Source organism: Dysidea avara, chromosome 15 (assembly GCF_963678975.1).
Source record: "Dysidea avara chromosome 15, odDysAvar1.4, whole genome shotgun sequence".
NCBI classification, from domain to species: Eukaryota; Metazoa; Porifera; class Demospongiae; order Dictyoceratida; family Dysideidae; genus Dysidea; species Dysidea avara.
The window spans coordinates 2751583-2770819 of NC_089286.1; the positions used below are offsets into that span (position 1 = coordinate 2751583).

Sequence of the window (19237 nt, forward strand, 5' to 3'; positions counted from 1 at the left end):
TAGCCACATACAACATCCCAAGGCTGATGTAAACTTGTCGCTAGGTATTGCATTGCATTGACTAGCAAATCCAGGTGTTAATTTTTCCTTTAGAGAAGTAGCTAAATGGCCTTATATACAGGGTATAATTAAACCAATGGTGCTCTTTTTATGTTAAAATGTTTAGTACATGTATGTTATATTTACACATGTAGAAGACTGGAGATGTGACCAACTTCGCTGGGTTAATCGAGGTGTTAAGCAGTTACCAATCAAAAGCCCAGTAGTCCGAAAATCATATTTTCAAACTCAGCTTGTAAGTGGTCCTTCGAAATGCTTGAAGCATACAAATTATTGGATTCAGATTGTGGCATGACTTTAATTCATTACTTGGGTGATGAGAAGATGACCGAGCAGTCTCCTCATGGCAAAAGCAAGGATACACAAAGAAATGTTAGTAGAACTTGCCCATCTATATTAAGTGCTGTAAAGGAGCAGTGTGAAACAACTAGTTCGATGAAAGTATACAGGAACGAAATCACCAAAGGTTACACCACACTCACATCTATCGGTAAAGCAGCCCAGAGACATAAAACAAGTTGAGAATTTCCACTCTGGTATCCTAGCAAGGCAGAGATTGTCACATGAAGGCATTTTAATTTGCATAACCTTGCTATAGATATGCCAGACTTTTTCCATTCCATTCACACCCATCCGACCTCGTTTGTGTTTGTGGACAAAAGGACATCATTAATGAAATGGACAGGGTTCTTCTTTTGACATCACCAAGCCATCAGCTGCTCTCTTACAACACCACATTCAACCTGGGGGATTTTTATGTATCTTTTTATCATTCAGACATTAAGAAAACCCAGTTATCCCTGCAGTATTTGTGTTGCATGAGCGAAAGTTCCAAACAGTACATGAGCATTTTTTTTTTTGAAGTTTGTTGCAAGTTGTCACCAACTCTTTCAAAAACTACTCACTCGATTGTAACAGATGAGGAAAGAGGGTATGTGAATGCTATTGCTAAATACATGGAGTCATGCCGCCATCTTAGGTGTTGGAATCACATAATTCAAGATGCAAGGAGATGGCTTCGAGACCCTAAACGTAAAGCTCCAGCTTTGGACACTGCTAGTTATTTGCAAGACATGAGAGCTCTCTTCCACTTACCAACAGAAGATGAGTACAATGAAGAATTAATAAAGATGTTGAGAAAATGGAGTGCTGCGTTTCTTGAATACTACAACACTGAATTAGCACCTGATATCACCTCTATTGCAAGATGGGCAATTGATCCTCTCGGTGTGCATAATCCATTCAGTGGCATTACAAACAATCAGGCTGAAGGACTAAACTTTGTATTGCAACATTTGAGAGATTGGCGTGAAGGGCCAAATGACTGCATGGCTCTTGCAATGAACTATTTAAAAGGATATTACAAACTTGAGCTAGCTCGTGGCAAACAAGGTCTAGGAAATTACCATCTACATTACGTATTTTACAACATTACAGATGGAGAGATCCTGATTCCAAGTGATCACGTTTACCAAACAGAAGAAATAGTGAAACGCCTTAGAGAGAATCTCGACAGAAATGATTCATTGCAATCTCAGTTGCAGCAAACAAATGCAACAGATTTAGACAATGTACAATTGTCTAAGAATAGGAAATTAGAAAATGCTCAATTGACACATTTGGAGAGAGCTAAACAAGTTGTCGAAATCGTAATATTAGTTTAGACCCACATCTAAAGACTTTCACAGTAATGGGAATTTGTGGTCAAGCACGATTAGTGACTTTACATCCAAAAGAATCTTGTTCATATCCTTCTAATACAACTTGCTATCATATTTTAGCTGCCAGGTTAAGCATTGGAGAAACCGGAAACAATGGCCCCAAGAAAAAAATTTATCTAACACAATCCTTATGAAATTTTCAATAGCTGTTCACATGCTGCTCACTAGCAACACGCAAGCAAAACGTGTCTTAAGAACATAATGCAAGCAAATCATTAGCATTTATTTTGTACCTTTTTTGCTTACATGCACATGTGTGCAAAATGCAAGCAATTTATTTGCTATTATTTTGATTTCAATTTGCATGTGTGCAATTCAATAGCAACATGTTGCTCTCAATCTAATAGCATTTGCACACATTCAAAATGATATCATAATGTAAGTAATATAGTGCTAGTGCTATGCTAGCATTCACACACATGCAAGTTAGTAGCATAATGTAGGATATGAAATGCTACTATTATAACAACACACACACACATGCAAGTTGATAGCAGTTGTGTAGTACATGAAAGTAAAATAAATGTATTTTCAACATAAAGTATGTTAGAATGATATCCATGAAACTGATACTATTGAACAGCTTCCTTTCCACATAACATATACTGGTTAGTAATTTTTTACATTACAAGAACATGAATGTGTCCTTCAATTTAGCCACAATGGAGTGGCATTATTGTATGTAAAAATCCCAAATATACAGGATGTACAGAAGCTTGAACAGTGTAGGCTTGACACTGTAAAAGGTTGACTACATTTCAGCTAATGTAGAAGAGTTCTTAATTGTATGGACAGTTACATCATATTAAAGCCAGTCTATTTACCGATTTACGACATTTAGTATAATTATATATGCACGTGTTATGATTATGTAAGTTGTATGATGCAAAGAGTACATACATCCAGCTAGCACACACAGCTACAGGATCAGTCTTTCTCTAACAAGTTTGCTGGTGTGTCGACATACATGGTATTGTCAAAATCACTAAAGGACATGTAAATACATGGACTACATATATGTTCAACTGGTATTATGACAAAAAGCAAATGCACATTTGCAGACATGTAGCGTTCCCCGTACAAGCTCTGGAACTCATTGCAAAACTTGTTCAGCATTTTTTGACAGCACTGCACTTGTTATTGATATTGATGGCTGGCTTAATATAAGAATTGCAGTGGAAAGCAGTGCCAAATGATTCCAGTATTCAGATGACAAAATGCCAAACAAAACAGGTAATGAATAATATAGTAAAAATGATCGCAATTCTGATGCTTTAAGGTACTTAAAATGATCTGCAATTCCACGAGGTTTCCGGTGAATTATTGAAGGAGGCCTGATTTCCTTAAGATGATTATCTACAATTTTAACTTGTCTTCCGAGGTAGTTTTTTTCCTTGTTGTGTTCTGTGCCAAACCATAAGGATAGTAACTGCTTTGTGACACCTAACAGAGTACAGTGCATATAGTCAATACCAGTTCCTATGATGATGTCATAATTGTGTAGCTTCATTAACCATGTTGGACCTTTCACACCCTTTTCCACCATGTCTTCATTAAGTGCTTTTCTAGCATCTGCTTCATGCTTTTTATCACTTCGTTTTGGACCAGTCGGTTGTAAAACATTAAATGGATATGCGTGTGTATGTCCTGGTCCATGTTGGCTGGTTTTAACTGTAATTCCAGATTGGTAACACTTTGAGCCTCCATACATCCCATTGAATTGTACAGTATTTAACATTAAACACTTTGCTGGTAAATCGCAACTACCAACAAGAATTACTTTGGAAATGAATTCCATGGATGCTAAAGGAGACTTGACCAAAATGCCAAATTTCTCCTACCCATTAAGCTCACCAATAATCGATTTCAGAAAAACCCTCATACTTGGTTTGGTGAAGACCTGCAAAAATGGTGTTTTCCTTCAATGATCTTATCTTGTATGGCAGTTAATTAATAAGAAAATACATTGGCCATATACTGAGTTTTGATGACTAAATAAGGGAATACCATCTACATCCAGGTTAGGGAAATGTTTCTCTGGCCATTCAGTATTCCACTAGGAGAATCTGTAAAGTGTTTGTAAAGGGATCCGTCATATATATCTTCATAGCTTTCTTCCTGTAGTTTGCTCCTTTGAAACCGGTATGACAGATAGTTGTAAAAGTTCTCTTTTGCAAATAATGTTTTTATTTGATCTGAAATGAAAAAATGCACGAAATACGATATCTCCTTTGCTGATTTAAACATCCTTTTACAAGTAGCACATACGGTAGTAGCAAGTGAATCAAGCAAGTCAAAACATGAAGGACAATAATAGAATAAATAAGCAGGTAACATCATAAACGAAAAATATTGTTTAAATTTGTGTAAACTACTACAACAATGATTAGGTTGAGGACAAACCAAACCACTGATGTATAAAAGATCATCTGATATTGCTTCATTTGTTAGTTTATGCCGCACAGCAAAAGTCAGCATCAAAATCATCATTACTCGGTTTGATACTGGGGCACCATGATACAAGGGATAATCTTCAAAGCTGATTTCTTCCTCACCAGCATTGTCATCTTGATCATCATCATTATTGTTGTCTAGATCAACATCATTTTCTAGATCATAATCATCATTTTCTGAGTCAACGTCATTGTCTGGATTGATATCATAGCCTGGATCAATATTGTTGATGTTGTCTTGATCAAACTCATCATCTATACCCTGATTAAAATCGTTGTCATTGAAGTCACAGCTAGCATCATTTTCAGTGATGCCACGATTGTCAACAATCTCATCTTGGCCACCATTATCAACGTCATCATCATTAACATTCTCATTATAGCCACTATTATCAATGCCTCGATCATTAATATCCTCATCATGGCCAACATCATCAAGGCCAATGTCCCAATGATTACTAGTCCCATCACGGCCGGTGTCATCATCAATGATGTCTTAGTCACAAACATCATCATGATCTATAATGACATCCAAATCAATTAATGTTCTCGTAATGGCAAACATCATCCCATATGTTGTGAATCAACTTCATAGAAAGCTATGGCTATATCACATGTAATGTCTGTGTGTGTGATACTTATGTTAATTATGCTTTTATACAATAGTTGTGGAATATATATTATGGGTAGCTGTACATTTACAGTGGACTTCTGGTCATGCATTATGATAGTACCACCGTGTAGCTTGCTAAATGTATATTCAAGCAGTGTTGTTACAGTATATCCACCAAGCCGGACCTACAAATGTAAGTTATCAAACTATATTGTGTTGTCAAAGTTTTGCCCTACTACTATACGAGCACAAGAAGAGGTGGGGAATTGACATCTAAGAACTCTAATCCCCACTACTTTGGGCCATTTTCAATACCTATAATCTCCCCTGTGATAGATCACGGCAATGGTACATGATTAACACATTGACAGCTTTTGTATGGCACGTGAGTATATTGAATGAAGTGAAAGAAAAAGAATTTAATGCAATGGGAGCTTATAGCTCAACAAGGTATCCCCACTATCTGGGACAAGGTCAGTGCTTGAATCCTCCCACTACTGCCTGTGCTCATAATAGTGAGGCAAAACACTGACAGGTGTATAATATGGACTGTCTCAATTATTGGGTATTAGGGTGCTACAAGGGATGCAGGTAAGAAAAAGATTCCGCCATATTCAGCTATATTAAAGTATCATACTAGTTAAACAATGCTGGTTTCAATTTTTAAGCATTTATTTACAACATTCATACCACATTTTAGCTAGCTAACTCATTGCATTAGGTTGTGGCTACATCTTCTATTTGTGCTTTAGGCCTATCAGTCTCCAGCCTGTTAAAGTGCAATGTTAATTACTGGCGTCCACAAAACCACACATAAACAATATAATTACTTTGCTATGGCTGCCCTTAAGATAACGATAAGCCGTGCACCTAGGAATCTTTTCAAGTGGATTATCTTCCTGCAGGTACACATTGTAAGGGCCTCGTTTATTAGCTGCCATTGCAATAATCACAAAAAGATGTCACTATTTGCAAAGAGCGCAACTAAATCGCGTGCGTTTTGCTGGAGAGAGGAATTGGCAAACAAACCGCTCAGTGAAGACCTCGTACATCTATGCATTAATACATCGAAGAATCGCCGCGACATATGTTTCACTACTATGTGAAGCCTTACTTACATGCTAATTGGTGGGTTATGTAGGGTTTCACTTGTACAAACGTTACTGCCAACATCCATTTCAGTCTGCTGCTGTTGTGTTAAGAAGACCACAAATCAGGTGACCAAATTACCTTAGCTTCATTTGAGGAAGCACTTCAAATGTTTTCCAATCGTAGGATGCCTATTAAGCCCACTTTTGTGTATCTACTATGGGATAAAACACAACAAGAGCGTTGTGAACTCATCAGTACTTGGAGACCCCATTGTTGGAACAAAGATGATGGTTAAGTGGAAGGGAAAGCTGCATGATGTCACCATCATTGCTGTTGGTATGCGTTATATATGGGTGTCAATAAATTAAGACATGACACGTCTCCTCAATGTAGGAGAGGACAAAAAGACCTTGGTACAGCAAATGAATGAAACAGTAGCAAGATCAAGACAAAGGAAGCTTGTACCAAAGGAAAAGCGGGCTCGGGGCAGGCCATCCAAACAGCAGAAGCCGAATCCCAAGCTATATGAGCAAGATATGTTCAAGAGTGACAGTAGCACCAGTGATATTGAGGAAGTTCCACCACTGCCTCCTCCCATTTTTATTCCAGGACAGCAACAGAGAGAGGAACTGTCGCTGCGATTAATCAAAGGTAATACACGTAATGTTAATGTCCAATACACATTTGTATTCACAGAACGAATCTTTCAAGCTTGGCCAGATGACAAATCACTCGACGACACTTCCTTTAATGCTGTGATCAACAGTGCCTGTGTGGGAGCACGTCAATATATAAAGAACACAAGTAGTTAACTGGAACTTGACATTGTATATTCTAACATGACTTAAACTATTTCATGCAATTACAAGAATTATTTATAATTATGTAGTAAATATTTAAAGTGCAGTATGCTCACAACTTGCATGCATGCAAATCACTAGTGTTATGTTGCACACATGCAGATGCACACGTGCAGCGCTTGCATGCGACACGTGTGCAATTGAGCCAATTGCACACATGCAGATTAACAGCAATCGGTCTTGATATACATGCGAGCAGCACACATGCACATTTTCATAAGGGAACTGTACAAAAATGCTTGACGTAAAAAAGAGAAAAGGTCCGGTCGTAAGAAACCAAGACTTGGGGACTATGAAATATATCCAGCACCTGATGCAAATGTTACACACAGTAAGTCCAATGCAGTCTGTAATTTTGTAAAAAAATGAAGTTTGGTTGAAGTAGAGTAAATATTTATGCTACAAATTTTCAGTTCACCCATATGTTATGCAAACTTTCTAGTGTTTCTTAATGCAAAACTTAAACCTTTGTTAAAACTTTTACCTATTGCAGTGTAGTTGTACGTATATGTGCTTGTGTGATGTTCTCTATTTCAGCTACATGTTGTCATTTTAATCAATTACGTATACATACAAGTCACTACTAATGGATCGCAGGATAATGAACAAGTGTTCCTGAGTGCAAGTCTACCAGGTACACACCTATTATGTGAGTAATAAGTGCTTTGAATTGAGAAAATAGGCACAAACCTATCAGACGATGAAGACCCTGGCTTAAGTCGTGGTCTTGGTGATATAAATGGATATGATTTTGATGATACCTGTACATCTCAGCCTCCTATTGATAAGGATGGTATAGCTGGTAAGTATTAAAATTTACTAAATAAATAATCTATAAATAACTTACTTTTTGAAAATTTTAAACTGCCTTTTGCAGTAGTTATATAGTGCATGCAATTTCACCAAGGAATTCTATTTAAGGCTGAAACAAATAGTACAAATATTCGTTATTCGTTCGTTAAGAAATGTTTGTATTTATTAGCAAATTTGTTATTCATTAGCCACAAGCCTATCGGATGATGAAGACCCTGGCTTAAATTATGATCTTGATGATATGAATGGATATGATTTTGGTGATACATCTCATCCTCCTGTTGACAAGGATGGTAAGTATTTTTGCACTACCTGCAACTTAAATCTTTACCAGTGACTACGCTGCCTTAATTTGTATGAACTGCACCTGTCACATGTTGGCAGATTAATGAACTAAATAAACCGAGGTGTATAGTGCATGTTAATCTGTTCCAGATCATGTACTGTGCATGCTGTGACCACTGTTGCAGACAGTTTAGCTTTTAAATAGGCTCAATTTGAAGTTTTAAATGTGAGGGTAACATTATATTCTAAAGTCCTTGTTAGTGCCCCATAATGACTACCACATGATGCTTGTAGTATTGCTTTGCTTGTTATAGGATTAACCAAACTGAGTGAAGTTTTCTCAAGAGCCAACACTGTTGTATGCTGCTCAAATTTCATACACACAGAAAATAGAAATTTATATCGGTGACATCACCAAACTTTACGGAAGTGATGTTCTAGTTAACGTTGCTAATGGTGCTCTACAACACAAGGGAGGGCTTGCAAAGGTCATAGCAGACAACGGAGGTAATGTAATCCAAAAAGCTTCTGATGAATATGTGAATCAATATAGACAAATTCAAGAGGGAGATGTGCGGCTGACAACAGTAGTTGGAAAGTTAAATTGTAAAGCATTGGTTCACGCTGTTGGTCCTGTTTGGAGGTGGGAAATTTGAAGAAGAGCCACTACTTTACCAGGTATGCACCAACAGTATGAAGGCAGCAGAGGGGTACACTTTGATCAGTATCCCTGCTATTAGCAGTGGAATATACAACTTTCCTATTAAACAATGTGGCATGATAATAACTAAAGCAGTGAAGGACCACTACCACAATAATCCAGATTCTTCAATTACAAGTACGAAATTGTGCCCTGTATTCAGAAACTGATGCTAAAATGTTCATACAAGCACTTAAACTTCATGAATCCCTTAATAGCAGGCAGAAGGAGACATCAGTAAATTGTGTATATGAGCCAGGATGTAAAAATAATGCCGCATTTAAATTAGCAAAGACTTTACGAGAAAAGAACCAAAGTACTTTGACTACCAACACTATACCCAGATATGAACAGGATGTGGTTACCATAGAAGACTGTGTTGATTCAACTGAAGGAACCAAGTATTGGATAGAATCTTTGGGGTTACTCAGATCTGATAAAGAAATATTATGGAGTAAAAGGTCTTGGTTTAACTCTTCTACCATCGATGCATCACAGCATCTATTGTCAAGACAATTTTCAGTTTCTGGATTTCAAAGTGTAGGATGTGTGTATACTATATGTCATTTGCTGTTCAAAGATCATTTATTCAAATAATTCATGACCAGTCAAGGAACCATTGGCTTGCAATATCTAATTCATCCAATGCAGCTACTGTGAATGCGTATGATAGTCTATCCCATGACCTATCACCTAGCTCAGAACAACAGATAGCCTGCATAATGAACACGCAATACAATGAGTTGAAAGTTTACTTCATAGATGCTCAACGTCAAAGTGGCCCTGATGACTGTGATCTTTTTGCAATAACATTTGCAACAACACTATGTAATGGCAAACAACCTGAATCTATGTTTTATGATCAGCAACAAATGAGATCACATCTTCTGAACTGTTTTGAAAAAAAGAGTTCTGGAACAGTTTCCAATTGTAAAAAAATGAAGAATTAGGACAAAGAAAATTGTAAATACTCAAATGATTGACATCCATTGTATATGCAGAATGCCTGAAATAAGTGGCTTGCCAATGGTATCATGCTCTGATTGTAATACATGGTATCATGGTACAATATGTGTGAAAGCTGAAGAGGAGGCTTGGAAGCCAAACACACTTTGGTACTGTGACAATTGTAGAACTTAATTAACTTTCATATATTATATCTTGTGTATCTATAAACTAGAAGAGGCTGCTGTTTAGTTATGTTGTGATGTTTTTCTTTTGTTTTCAAGAATGGCTATTTGTGTTACTTAATAATGAATTATTAATTCCCAAATTATTATGTTTAACCATAGCTAAGCCTACAACTAACAATTCTACTTGGTGGTCATTTAGATGTATAGCTAATAAATATTAGCACTATACCTTGCTTTAGGCGACCTTTATCGTGACAGTATAGATATAGCTATGGATGAGTGAAACCGCACAGGTATTGGGGTCGTTACTGCGGCGCTATATACTCACTAAATCCTTTTCTTGCGAGATATCGATTTCTGTATCGATATTTATTCCGTTCTGTGTTTTAGTGGGTGGTTCCGTTCCGTGGAATAGTGGAGGCCACAATTGCTGTTTTGTATCGCCCCAGAGACAGGGACATGAACAAGGGATCTACAGGATTTAGATATCTGTAAGTAGCCAATGAAATATGAGTATTTCACCTTGCTGTGGTCTAACACGTCATAAACACTATTCTACACACAAAGAAGTTCTTATTCCTCTTCTTCACACACAGGAACAGCTTCCTGCTATACCAGACTCCCAAGTTACTCTTGGCTAGGCAAGTCCCATCATAAACAGGCTTACAGTTATAATACCAACTACCAGCACATCCAATTTTTGACAAAGCAGATTTCACATTTGATGACAAAATCCTCATGAAATTGGACATTATACCAGAGTCTCGCCTCCCCCAGAATCCCATCAAACTACATCACTGAAGGAGGAAGACAAATTCTGCCTCCATGCTCTCTTGGAGCTGAAGGTATCGACCCCCAGGTTTGAGGGCACCAACCTTCCCTCAAAATACAATGTTAATAAGGGGCCCCAAGAGGCCTCTACTTCTAATGGTGTTGCTTCACCTGAAGAGGCAAAAGCCCTACCAACATCTTTAGCTTCATCATTGAGAGTAACGCAGATGGAGGTCAAACCACAAGTTATATTCGATTATTCTAAAGCAAACTATATAGAACTGTGTAATTTTCTATCAAGCATAGATTTCTCAGTCTGTGAACTCCTTCCTGGTAATGAGTCCATCTGGACTTAAAGATTGTATCACTACTGGAATGGCACATGTTCATACTATCCTCTATCAACCCCCTAAATGGTATACATCAAATATCCGCCACCAAATTAAATGTCTTCACACTTTATGGGAAAAGTATAAACACTACCCTACTGATCACAATCTTCTCCGTGTTCAAACTGCAGAAAAATATTTCCAAAACAATATCCAGCTAGCTAAAGCTAGTTTCGAAGCCATGCAGACTTGTCCAAGATTTGTGATAACTGTTCATCTATTTCAATTATACCAGCTTTGTTTTGGCAGCGGTAGCAGTAATTGGGTGCTGAAAAGACAGTGATAACAGTATGATCACCGTTCCATTTGTAGCCACTCATGCAGAGCTGGTGCGCCCGGCATATAAAGTCCAAGTTATTTGCTTGGTTAAACTTATTAATGATACCAGGTCCATACAGGAAACCAGTACCTCTTGGGCTTTTTACCCATCCATTCGATTCACTGGGGTCTGACCAAAGTAGATCGGTGTGATCAGATGCTGTGCTGCTAGTGCCTTTTTTGATGTCATTAATATTATCTAGCAAAAATAAGTGTGGTGACAAACCGCCATGTACGCAAAATATCTTCTCTCCTATCACTGCGCTTAGGCTTAGAAAGTCGAAAACCTTTGAGAAGTGCTGCCATATATTAGCTGAACCATATTTTCTCATGCACTCCTCATAGAATCCATATTTCAACGTCACCTTACACATTTCATGGTTTCCTCTAATCAAGTAGAGCATATCTGAATACTTGATTAGCTAAGCAACAAAAGAAATGTTTCTATGCTATAATAGCCCCTATCCACATAATCTCCGAGGAACAAGTATTTTACTGATGGAATCTCACCACCAGTTTTAAATAACATTTTCAAGTCATAAAATTGACCATGGATGTCTCCACATACTGTAACAGGTGGGGTGATTTTCAGTACTTGAGGCTCTTCAGCTAATATATCAATTGCTGAGCGGCATACCATTGTGGCAGCCTTTTCATCAATCAGCAATCCCTTTAGCAACCTTTCGATGCACTTGCCAATATCCATCACAAGTTCTCTGCGTGTTCTAGGTATAGTTAGCTGTAGCTAAATAAAATATCATAATTTAATTTTGTGAACTTAATTATAATTGACACCTATTATACTACAGCCGCATGATCCATTAAGGGCACGCATATCCATGCCCGCGACTGCGGTTAATTACTTGAGGTGTTATAACGTATATGCAGCAGTTCAATACATTCGCTTAAAGAAAGAGCGGTGTGTGCAACATTAGTCTACTGTATGTATAGCATGCCTTGCACTTTCAATCGCTTTCTTTGAAATTTGATTTCAGTCCGATATTGTCACGTGATCAAGAATCCTAATCTTATTCAAGGAAGGGACCACGCTATATCGCAAACATTGCCCCCGACCCGAAACGTCTTTTAATGTTTGATTAGCGGCGCCCAACTCGGAGTTTTAAAAATGTCTATAGCTTCACAAACCTCCATATAGCTATCTTACAGTTAGGCCACTACAATGAGATATCATCAACCGCCCGCATCAAAATTTTCTTATGCACATGCGTACTCATTATTGCAAATGCAGGCACTACTCGTGAGTTTTTTTCATTTCCGTTTTGGTTCTAATGCTTCTAGAGCATTTACAACCACTGAGCTGCTAGCTGCTAGCTACCACCAGCTGCTATCTGCTGCTGAGCTGCTACCAGCTGCTAGCTACTGCTGCTGTTGAACATGTGTCATTTTGTTAAGGGTGTGGTACATAACCCCAATGCAAGCTTCTGTGGAATTCTCACCTTGTTATTGCTGTGCTGAAGAAGTTGAAGTTTATTTGGTGTTTTACCCTCAGTGCTGCCAATCACTTGACCACTGTCAAACACTTAAAAAATGAAAAGGAAGATCATTATTGTTGGTTCTGTGCAAGTGTATAATAGCTAGCTACCTCTAAACTTCTGCTATTTATGAGTTATGAAGTAATGAGATAATGAGATAACCCGCCCACCTGCATGTGCTATTCTATAAGAAGCTGATGAGAAACAAGTTATCTCATTGTAGTGGCCTTAATCTGATAATGTGCAGCAATTACCTATCAATATTAAGCCCCGCTCCCCCACCTGGGTACATGGGGAGATGGTGGGGGCCGGGATTTGTTTGGTTTTGTGTGTGCCATATGTGGGGCGATGGTGGGGATTTGTCTGCCAAAAGAGTGAACCTAGCAATGGTAAACATTACCCTTATTAAGAGGGTAAATCTTGTATTAATGCACTCACTCATACTTAAAAGTATTCAAATCTCCAGCACCCGTCCCAGGATCATGGATGGGAGAAGTAGGGCTTTGTATGGGGATTGGCTTCAAAGGCGATGCCCCACATATGGGGAATAGCACATGCATGCTACATGCAACTTGACAAAACCCCATCCCAAGCCACATAAGCCCCAGGCGGGGGATGGGGCTTGCGATCGATAGGTGCATAGCTAATATTGCTGTATTTTCACTTACTGCAACTACTCTAACTAATGTAGATATATAAAGTGCTACACACACCTTTCTTCTTTAGCATGCATGTATGAAATCAAAGCTATAAATTTTCTCCTTTTAAACTCCTATTAAGTTTTATATTGTTGGTATGGCCTTGAGTATAATCATAGTGACAAATGATCAGTACCGAATCACATCAGTGTGTATGCAAGTATGCATGACAGGTTTGTCAATGAACAGAGTGAAATGCATGAATACCATCATCAGATGTAAAGTGTATGTACAAAAATAAGTGAGCTAGTCCTTGGACAATGTGTGACCACAGACAGGCTACAGGCTGTAATGGACATGTACAGTAAGGAAAAAGTGTGTGCAAATTTTATTGCAATTTATTATAAACAGTCGTTCTGGATTAACTGCATGTCCACTCCTCACAGTTCCTACTAAAGAAAATCCTTTGGGAGGCAAAAATTGAAGCTCTGGCCATGTACATTAAGAAGATTCTTAATTCTGGCTGCAGAAAGTGATTTATCTTGTATAAACTATAGTTACTTCTTAAAAATGCCTTGATGCATGGAATGTGGCTGGAAAGGACCCAAAACATCAACTTCAACAGTTGAGTAACAATGCAGGATGTTTACATGATCCAGTCAGCTTGTATAGCCATGTATATCCTTGACACATGCAATATCCAACAGATATAAGCATACACCATGAAATACCAATATGGCTAGATTTTGGTGTACACTGATATCCATCATTTCATCAGATGTGATACATAATATAATCATCATCCGTTTACTTGCAGCATGCATGTCACCATCTGCTAAAACATGCACAAAATTAAATTTTGGTGACGATATTTTGTATTGTTTTAGCCATGTGCATCTACTGTAGACTATGACACTTTACACTATGCACATGATAACAAAGAAATGATCAAGCAAGCATGGCTATAAGAAACTTCAACAAATGTTTAATACATTATCTTGATAAAATGGATGCATGTTGCATGCTCCCTGATGCACAAAGTTGCATAATCCATTTTTGATACTTGGATGAGTGAATGTAAACTGTCTTCACTGTAACAGTGTTTGCAAAATGTATGTAATAGTTATACCATGGCTGCGAGGGATTTTGCTGATATATACACCCAAAGCATGAGGGCCGCAGGCCCGAGGGCTGCGGGTGTATATGTCAGCAAAATCCCAAGCAGCCATGGTACAAGTGATATATATCACTTGGGGCACACTCACCTAATAGGTGAAAGAACTAATGAGAACTCATCCCATTTGTTTTATACAGTAGCATCTGAAGATCGATTGTGGTTTTAATAGCGTGGGCTAATAGCCATCAAAACGTTGTCCATACGTCAAAACGTCATTAATACGTTACTATGCTTCAACACGCAATGTTAGAAAACTTGCGATTGTGGGATGGAGTTTATATTGTTATCATTTTTGTACTAAGTTAAGCCAACTAACTTCGCTATTGGGACAGTAAGTAAGTTATTATATTAAGTTAAGTTATTATATTAAGTTAAGTACTTAGAACTGTAAGTTACTAACCTATTTCAACGTAGCAGTAGTAGCTTTGCTGTTCCATGGTCTGTTCAAAGGCTGATACGCGGTGGGTAGAAATAGGCATCCACAATCGCCCAAACAATTATTTTGTGCCTTCATTATCCTTTAGTAACAACCAACTACTCTATCTTAGCCTATGTACTAAGCTTAGCAACCTCTACAAAACCGAGTCCCACAATACAAAGCTCTATGTCGCTCAATATAACGAGTCAAAGCGCATCGATTCTTTGAACTGGCTGGGTATCAAAGTCAATGGCAAACCGCTTTCCCATGATATTGCCCGGGCAATATGCGAGTTAAACACCGAGCGGCGCCTTTGAACGCCCACGCTAAAGTGGTATATATGCATTTGTAGTCTAATTTAATCAATGAGTGTATAACATATTGCATGGTGAGGTTGGTTTGGCTCAACATAAATATTATTTTAATAGTATAAATATCCTAAAATGTATCTAATACACACTGAGATACACTTAAACTGACAAAAGCATAATTTGAAGTATATAGCCAGCTAGCTTACAAATACTAAATTTAAATGTTAGAATTATAATGTTGTGGAAACGAGGAATAATTTACCACAGGAGGTAGTTTGTGCAATGTCAGTTGATGATTTTAAGAAATTTATTGATCACCATTCACCTAACACTATGTATATGTGTACGTAATTAGTTTACTTGTATTTTTTTACCTGTTGATCAGGTGTAACAGGCTGTTAGCCTTATAAACTTACCTGCAATTAATTATTATTATAAGTGGGAACTCCTTTCAAGAGCAATTACACTTTATAAAAATGAGTCTCAAAATTAGTAAACTTCTTTTGCTGTTTATATAGCTAGCTATCTTCATAGACAATCAGTGAATATCGATCTCTAGCTCCTGAAACATGAAAAATCTTGCATAATATTGCAATATCACTCATGACAGTAGCAAGAAATAACTTGGCATGATGTCCCCATGCAAGATGAATGCAAGTTATATCTTGGCATGATGTCCAGCACATAATCATGTAAAAATTATACAAGACAAATGCAAGACATATCTTGACATTCAAAATCTTGAATATCCTAGCAGATATTTTGAAAGTTCTGGCCAAGACTTGAAATTAATATTTTTGATAGGGCACCACCATAATATTACATCCAACTTTCCCCTTACTAGATGTGCTTATGGGTAACTAAGTTCAGTCGTTAAGACTAAAAAATGGTGTCTGGAAATGATTTTGAGCGCTTAAGTGGGGCGGTCGTTCTTATATGACTGTCCAATTCTAGCAATGAAATGGACGATTCTGATGATTCTCTACACTGGAATGGATGCAGGTTGAGTTAGAACAGGTGAGTTCTTGTGGTAACTTTTCTGATAGCGATGTTAGCAATGAATCTGGGAGGGGAAACGAAGGCATCATTGATCCTTCTCTGCCTGGACCTTCTAGCGATTGTGTAGGTGTTTCTCGCCATTCTGGTCGATTACATTGGGCTGAAAATGAAACAGATAGTAATAAGGAGAGAAGTGAACATAGCTCGACTAATGACAATGAGAGTTAAAGAGAAGAGAGTAGCCCACGTGGGAAAGCCACTAAACGAGCTAAAAGTTCATAAGTCCACGGAAACGGAATGGAGAAATGCTACTGGTTTTTCCCTCATTCCCCTTGAAGAATTTTGATGATAGCAACTCAGGTATTCAAGAAATTTTAAAATGCCTGTTGATGCAAAGGGAATACACTATTTCAAGCTGTTTTTTTTTTATCATGAGCTGGTAGGTGAAGTTTGTATGAAACAAATAGCTTTGCAAACCAGCTTTTTAAGTTAGTCCTACAGCAGACAAAAACATTGCAAAAGCTGAGTTAGGGACAACTCATGATTAAATATATACAGGTTCCTTGGATTAGTTATTTTGATGATTGTTGTTAAATCATTCAAGATATATTGCATACACCAATTTTCAGTGCAATTTTTACTAGAAACGTTTTCTTCAGATCAAATGATGTCTTCATCTCTCAAGCGACACTGGAGGTGCTTCAGCATACAGACAGACAGAGAAAAATTAGGCCTGTAGTTATTTTTAACGAAACGGTTCTCCAAAGTGTTTGTGCCATTACATAATCTTTGCATTGATGAGAGTCTTCTTTATGGAAAGGAATACTCTTGTTTAAGCAATACATACCAATAAACACCGTTTTGGAATCAAACTATTTGTCCTGTGTGATTGTAAAACCCATTACATCCTCGATTTTATTGTTTACACTGGTGATAGTAGCGACATTACCTTTGAGAAGGAGTTTGGCTATACTGGATCTATAGATAGGACTTTACTATCACCATATTTGGGTAAAGGTCACATCTTGTATGTATACAAAAATGCTATGCTTTAGGAAAATATATAAAGGACAAATAGAAGCTTACCAAAATGATGCACTTTTGGCTATGAAGTGGAAGGCCAAATGAAGTGGACGGGATGCACGCATTCTTACGACTGTGCATAAGCCAAATATAAGATACAGAAAAAATACTCACCATGCAACAGGACAACTTATACACAAGCCTGCCTGTGTGGTTGACTATTCCAAACACATGAGGGGAGTGGATAAAATTGACATGCAAATTAGCCTCACCGAATGCCCACGTAAAACCCGTAAATGGTATATTAACTTGTTTATTCGCCTTGTCAATATGTCTCTGTATAATGCATATGTTCTGAGAAATAACAATTTGTCGAGTTTCGTAAGCATGTTTTAGAGCAGATATTCGTAAGCATGTTTTAGAGCAGATATTTGAGCAGTACTCAACACAATTGTAGAGGACAGCATCCCCCAATACTGTGGACAATCCTAATTGTCTTGTTGGTAAGAGTGTATTGAAAAGTTTACTACACAAAATATTGTATATCTAAATATCAGATCGGCATTTTCCATCACCGGTTCCAGAGACTCCAGGGTAAGGTCAGACGATGCAACAGAGATTCCACGTTTGTCACACAACAACACAGCGAACTAAAAGAAGAAACAAGGTTTGTGTGATGACTGTAACGTAGCATTGTGTGTGCACCTGTTTCAAGGACTACCATACATTACGTGACTATTGACATATGTGTAATGTGTATATATATTGTTGACTTGAACTATGTATAGACGTGTGACCCCCATGTCTTGCATATGTTGTTACTATGCACCAATTGTACCATGTATACAGATCCCTTAAATTTTTATGAATATTTATCCCCCTGAAACCCAATTATTCAAAAATGTTATCTATTACAAACAACATTTGAATAATACTGGTTTCTGTACATGATGTGCATCCATACATGGTGTGTGCTCACGTACATTTATGCTAGCGTGTGTTTGTGCATACATGCACCTGTGTGTACTTGCATGGGTGCGTCTGCGAATGAGTGTAACCGTTTGTGTGCATACGCAATTGTGAGTGTGACTCTGTGTGTCTGTGTTCATCCATTCATACATAAAGTGCGGTGCTGGTGTTATGAGACACGGCAATAAAGGTAATATCAGAAGTATAGTCAGCAGGATTTTAAGTGTTTCTTGGCAACAGCAAAACAACCAGAAGTTATAAAATGCACAGCATATGGAAAACTTTGAAATTTTAAAAGAATAAACAAAATCTGATTGGATAAAGTATAACACGACATTTCACAATAATGCAAATATGACAAAATAAAGGCCACTCCAACCTGCCGAAGAGCACCAGCCGCCAGCCTCCCACCAACAGCAGTGGTGATGCGATCACCAATCAAGCAGCAGAACATTCACAAGGCAAGCAGAACACAAAACTCAGTTATTGTCACTCACGTTACCTTTGTTACAATCGGTCTGTTCCACCCGGAAATAGTAGAAATAGCACAAAAAAAAAAAAAAATTTCTAATTATACGAATTATGTGGCATTGATTCGAATTTAAAATATTAGAGTAATGCGAAGCATCATAAAGATTCAAATGGTGTCATTAGAAAAGGTACGTTTACTTTATGGATTGTTAATGTAATAGTTTACTATGAAAACAATTCATGTGGCAGTGAACACATGTAACAAATGTTACTGACAAGGTGTCAAAAAAATTGCACCGAGGCTTTTGGGATTGAATTGTCATCATGTAATGAGTTGACAACAAACGTCAGTTAACATTTGTTACGTGTACTCACGTTTACCTTACTAGCTACCTAGCACTAAATTTTTAATTTTTAGAGTCAGATGGATCAAATTTTGCGAGAAATTTTGGAAAGACTAGAAAAAGTAAGTCTCAAATGATCGTGTGTGTGTGCGTGTATAGTTAAGCGTATATATGTTGCATACCAGC

The 19237-nt window shown here is 37.6% G+C and overlaps 1 pseudogene; it reads right to left on the bottom strand.

The window, feature by feature from the left end:
* Positions 1 to 11057: 11057 nt before the first annotated feature.
* LOC136245865 (serine/threonine-protein phosphatase 4 catalytic subunit pseudogene) lies at positions 11058 to 11914 on the bottom strand (annotated as a pseudogene).
* Between the last annotated feature and the right edge of the window lie 7323 nt (positions 11915 to 19237).